This window comes from Aplidium turbinatum, chromosome 3 (genome assembly GCF_918807975.1).
Source record: "Aplidium turbinatum chromosome 3, kaAplTurb1.1, whole genome shotgun sequence".
Classification (NCBI taxonomy): domain Eukaryota; kingdom Metazoa; phylum Chordata; class Ascidiacea; order Aplousobranchia; family Polyclinidae; genus Aplidium; species Aplidium turbinatum.
The window spans coordinates 41,212,128-41,218,020 of record NC_137474.1 but is presented as its reverse complement, the minus strand read 5'-3'; the positions used below and the strand labels follow the sequence as shown (position 1 = coordinate 41,218,020).

At 34.3% G+C, this 5,893-nt stretch overlaps 1 long non-coding RNA gene across 1 annotated transcript; it reads left to right on the top strand.

Moving 5' to 3' along the window:
• The first annotated feature begins 2,491 nt into the window (after window positions 1–2,491).
• Window positions 2,492–5,585, top strand: LOC145767368 (uncharacterized). The gene is made up of 4 exons (XR_014288770.1): window positions 2,492–2,602; window positions 2,673–2,802; window positions 3,952–4,073; window positions 4,676–5,585. It is a non-coding gene; the product is annotated as an uncharacterized LOC145767368 (long non-coding RNA).
• Window positions 5,586–5,893: the final 308 nt, after the last annotated feature.

Sequence of the window (5,893 nt, the reverse complement as noted above, 5' to 3'; positions counted from 1 at the left end):
GGCTGAGTCTTTGTGTAGTCTCATGAAGGAATAGCAATTTTGATAGATGTGTTGAAGGATATTGATATATGTCTGGTCAATTGCTTGGTTTCTGATGGCTTGTAGCACTGCAGGGATCTGTACTGAATCAAACGCTTTACCGTAGTCAACAAAGGCAAGGCAGAGAGGCAAGTTGTATTCATTTGTTTTTTCGATTATTTGGTTGATTGTTTGTAGATGATCTATGGTGGAGTAGCCACTTCTAAATCCAGCTTGTTCTCTTGGTTGGCATTCATCCAGTTGATTAGCTAGCCTATAGGAAAGGATTTTGGTGAAAAGTTTGCAGACACTACTAAGTAGACTGATTGGTCGGTAATTGTTCAGATCTTTGTGATCTCCTTTTTTGTGAAGCAAGATCATGATAGCAGTATTCCAGGCTTCCGGAGTCTTTCCCTGCTGAAGGCATTCAGCGAAGAGGTTAGCTAGCCTTTTCAATATGGTCTCTCCAGTATCTTTTAGAAGATCATTAGTGATGTTGTCTGGTCCTGGAGCTTTTTGTGTTTTTAGAGCATCAATGTTTCACTTCAGAAACAGTTATTGGTGGTTCGTGGTTTGTTGCTATTTTTGGCTTTGGTGTTTTGGAGAGATTCTGCAGATTGTTGTTACTACTGTAAAGTTTTTCATAGAGTTCTTTTGATCGTTCAACAATTCGATCTTGATTGTTCGTGATTTTTCCGTCTTCTTCTTTTATAGCTGTTAGTCAGTTACTTTAGGTTGTATTAAAATTATCTCGAAAAAAATACTCAGAATATCGCATGCTGAGTCACATGACTGTGATGTCATATGTTACGCATGATTGCGTTACTGCTTTGGCACAGTAGAATACGTTAAAGTGCCTACCACTGAAGCTGGAGTGAGAGCCGACCAGTTATAAACCGAGGAACCGGAGTCGTAGCCTATATTTTTCGCCCGGCTCCATAGCCCTGCTTTATTCACAGCTGAACATCATCCCATTCTTTGGAGTAAGAAGCATCCAATCAAAACATTAAACTCGACAAATGAAGTGGTCCATTAATCCATGTAGCCTAGGCAACGCAGGAGTCGTTCAATGAAAATCTATCTGATATGGCCATTGAGGCTAGCACTGCCTTTATTTGGCATAGAAATGAATGTAGGCCTACCATATCCATAAGCAATGCAATCAACTTCTAAGTCAATAAGTCCATTTCCCTAAAAACCTTAGAATAGGCCTACTGTCACAGCCCATAAAAGACAAAATTTTCCTTTTTGGTATTGGTTAACCTCATATAGCTTTCGCCGAAAAGTCACATAAAAATATAATCTTATTGAAATTATAAGCGTGAAAATAAAAAATGAAAAAGAGGACATTGGAGCATTTTGAAGTATCCATTCACTTTTTTGGACCATTCATTTTTAGGACCATTCATTTTTTTGTGAAAAAATAGGACAAATCTTCCTAAAAGAGGACACATGATAGCCCTACACACCAACAGGACCTTTAAACCAGTTTTTTTACTAATATTAAAATCCTTGCAAATTCACTAAAAATTAAAGGAGAAAAAAATATTCCAGATACTGCTTTTTCTTAGTATTGTTACATTTTGTTACATATTGTCACTTTTGTTCTCATTCACGGATTGCTCCTCTAGCTGTGGCCAACACGCCTCACAAATCTCTTCATATCGGACGAGATGCAGCTGTGAAAATAGACAGCTGTTATCTTTTGTATGGTCGTCGTTTTGAGTGCAATGGAAATAAAACCCTCTGAAAAAGTTACTCGACCGAGAAGCGGCTTTATTTTTCCTACATCTTTTCATCAAGAGTCATCGGCAGTTCCCGATTTAACAAAACTGCAAAAAAAGATTCCGCAGTATTCTATTTGGTTAGAAAGTGATAACGGAATACTGATAGTGATGACAGTAGGTATCAGTTTATGACTAAATGAATAAATATCAGTTTATGACCAAACTAGACAAACTGGACGTTTATTCTGCACAATGCTTGCTTCCAATTTTCGTTACAGCCATTGTATATTTTTAATTATTTTTATATTCCAAAGATAAGGCCATGTTTTGAAGACATGTCTGCAACAAAAGCGCTCAACGTTTAGACTTGATCATTCTAAAAAGTAACGACCACGATCAAAGGAATAAACAGTAAACACAAAACTTTACGTTTTATCCTGGGAGGAAACTTATGCGAGCGGAGCTGCCAATCGTTCACGTTTGTAAACAAAATAAAAAATAGATGTTTTTTCAACAAAAATATGACTCTTATAAACCGGCTTAATAATTTCCTTCCTTTTCATCATCGTTCAACGACGTCTTTATACTATAACAAATATATTTTGAAAATTTTTAGATAGGCTTTTTTTATATCAAGACACATCCGTTTTACTCAAGTCTATATAAGCCAGCACAAAGTCTAAGTTTACGAAAAGGACGAGTGTTGCTTCAGATTAAATGGGTCGGATTCTGTTCTCATGTTACTGGCAAAGAAGAAAACATATCAACAAGCATGAAAGCGATTTTGTGTCAAAAATACATTTACGGCAAAAAATAAACTAAAAGAAGTTTAAGCCATTTATTTCCGAGCACATAATGTATGTAGCCTACATCATTGTTTAGGAACATTCAATTCAAGTTCACTTATTGAACATTTTGTTTCTTCAGACCCCAATTCTAACTTTATACTGTGGATATTCCATTTGTGGATACTTTTCAAGATGAAACCGAGCTGGATTTTTGTGTTGGTTTGCCTTCTACTTTGCACCGGACAAAATTATGGGAGCCGAGTTAACTCGTAAGACATAGGCCATACTATCAAATATAGCAGAGAATTGCGATTTAGATCTTTTCAATTAAGCATCAAATGAAATCAATTCTTAACACTTTAAAATAAGTTTGATTGTTTAAAGCATTTTGATTTCAATAGGAATTTTCATATTTGTTTCACTCTGGTTAATGCTGTTGCAACTCCAAATGACCACACTGCTGTAAGGTTGTAGGCTACAATAAAATTATGCATTAACTAGAATTTGATCGTATTCTTTTCATTTCTTTGCTGATAAATTTACCAAAACTTATATCTCTCATCCTTGAAAACTAAGACGACATGACAAACAGCATATATCACCATGTAACAAAATATTAGTTGTGTTTATAAATATAAGTTTTTAGTAATTTTTGAAAGATATTGCTGATTAAAACATGCTTCTGGCAATTTTTTTCAACAGGTGTCGTTTAAAAAATATTTATTTAAGGTTTTTGAACTTCTACTACCCTGTTTCTCAAGCTCTTACTCTAAATTCCTTATAAGGTCGGTAAACTATGACATCATAGTGGCTATCATTTTAGCTTCATAATTGTAGCTTGTATCATAACAATGATCTTTGTTTTATCATGGTCTCGGAATAGAGCAAGTAATGAAATTTCAAATTTTAATATAAATTCTATTAAAACAATGAAAACTATTAATACTACAAAAGTGCTCAATGGTAAGCAAAAAGGCAAAGCAGAGCAAATTAAATCACATATAGTTATTACTATCTGAAGCCTTTACAAATTGTTTCACCTAACGGATCATCAGAAGGTCTTATTCAAATAGCAATATTCAAATATTATTCAAATTATCAAATAGAAATACATTTTATTATATTTACAAATTCTATTATAATCTTTGCTATCACAAACATGTTCTTGAACATGAAAAAGTGTTCATTCCTTTTGCTTGTTATGATGCGACCTTTTGTGGTTGTTGCTTATACCTGGAAATATATTGGTTAATTTAAAGAAAATATGCAATAGATTGAGTTTCGCTTTTAGCAGCAATACTAAATCGGAGTTCAATATTTTTGTCAAATTTCTCATCCGGAATCGTAACGGCAAAAACAAAATTTTTACTGCTCTGTTGAAAGAATTTAATAATCATCAACAAACGTATCATTTTCAGAACACGGCCCGACATTAGAAAATTATTAAATGTGTTCAACAACCGATATGCACAATCACTCACAACGACAACACCTGCAACTCACAAAGATGAAATTGAAAACTTAAGCAACGTCATATCAGGTAAGTTCAACATGATATTGGAATCAAGCAGAGTTTCCAAATTTCAGTTCGCAGGAGAATCGATTGAATTGCGAAAAATATTAAAACTGAAAAATAAAGCTAAAAAATATTACCTTACAACAACGTAATGGCATAGGCTTAACTTTGATCTATTACTACTGCATTGCTACAGGTATAGTCAGTAGCGTACCGTCTAAGCAAGAAAGGGGACACGTGCTTTTTAAAAAAAAAAGATCTGTATACGGTGTTTTGAAAATTTTGTAAATTATGAAATATCAGGTGTGGGGTATACAAATCATTGTGGCTTCTTGCATTGTTGTATATTTACTTTGGAGCGAATCTAGCAAGTAGCGTTAGGTGTGTAAATTTCAACAAAAAACAATGATGTATAAGTGTACAATAATCCGACCATGAAAATGCATTGTAAATAAAGTTATTTTTTTTTCTGTTTGAGGGGCTATCGTCCCAACTTCCCCTCCTCTCCCTGGATACTCTATTACTTTTACTTTACTTGGTGTTTCTATGCAAAACATATTTTTTCCAACTTTATCTTGTAGCCAATGCAGCCTACTCCTTACACTTGTTGATGATCCTCATTTCAGATCTGTCTTCATCTGATGTGGAAAACATGGAAGCCCTGTATCAAAAACTGATGGACATGGAGGACAAACTTGAAAAACGGATTCATTGACCTTTTTTGGAAATTGCATTTACACAGAATAAACTTAACGAATATAAACTGTGCCTTGTTTGTGATTACTAAACATGATAGTTTATAGTTGGTTTGGATGCATGCTTATAGTTGTAACTTGAAGGGCATTTGTGCCCAACCTTTGTGTGGTCATAGATCCATTTCAAAAACTAAATTGCTTTCAAACACACTATAATGCTTCCTAAGAGTCAACATGAATTAATTGTTTTCAAAACGCTTTTATATGTATGTATATTAATTATTACATTATATTATTGTGTTCTTAAATAAATGCATTTAAGCTCTCCCTTATAACATTCCACATATCTCCAATGAGCTGGGCATCCCAGAGTAAAGCGTTCTGCCAAACGATGATTTCGCTTCTATCTCATGTTCGTTGTTAACTGATTTCGTTTTTAAATAACATGAAAATTAAAGTTTCAGATTTTCAGTTGCCGGACCATGTCAAAGGGTTCCAATCACGTGACATCTTGTTTTAACGACAAAGTATTATTACGTCATTTGAACAAATGTTTTAGTGATGTTGAACATTTTTACTGTTTGTTTCTGTCGGTTGTGTGGCCGAACAGCGAGAGCAACTGCATGACGTTCGAATGGATGACAGTTCGACACCGCTCCAAAGCACGCAACAGTTGTGTCTCAATAAGACACTTATTTCCATGTAATTGGGAGCAGCTGACTCGATGACTTCACATCCTTTCACTGCATCCACTTGTTTGTTGTATTGGTTATTGCTTCAGTGATTCTCAATGTACTGTATGTTGTGTCAGTGTATGGAAAATAAAATATGTATGTTGTTACTATTCTGCTGATGAAATAACTATCGCAAGATATACGCGCAAAGATTGTCTTATTGATTTATTTTTCAAATTGGTACAAAAGCAAAGAAGTATAGAAAGAAAAATGAAGTTTTTGTGATAGACAAGTACTCAGTGTTTTAAAGTTAAATTTGTCAAGTCAAATCAAACGAAAACAGTTCTGAAAAAGTTTTGGTAGAGCGACAAATTCAATGAAAACATTGCTATGATAGGATTAGTTCATTCGGCCTAGGATAAGTAATTTGAAATGTTGTTGCTTATGAATTAATCGATACCTTAGGTGCCGCTGA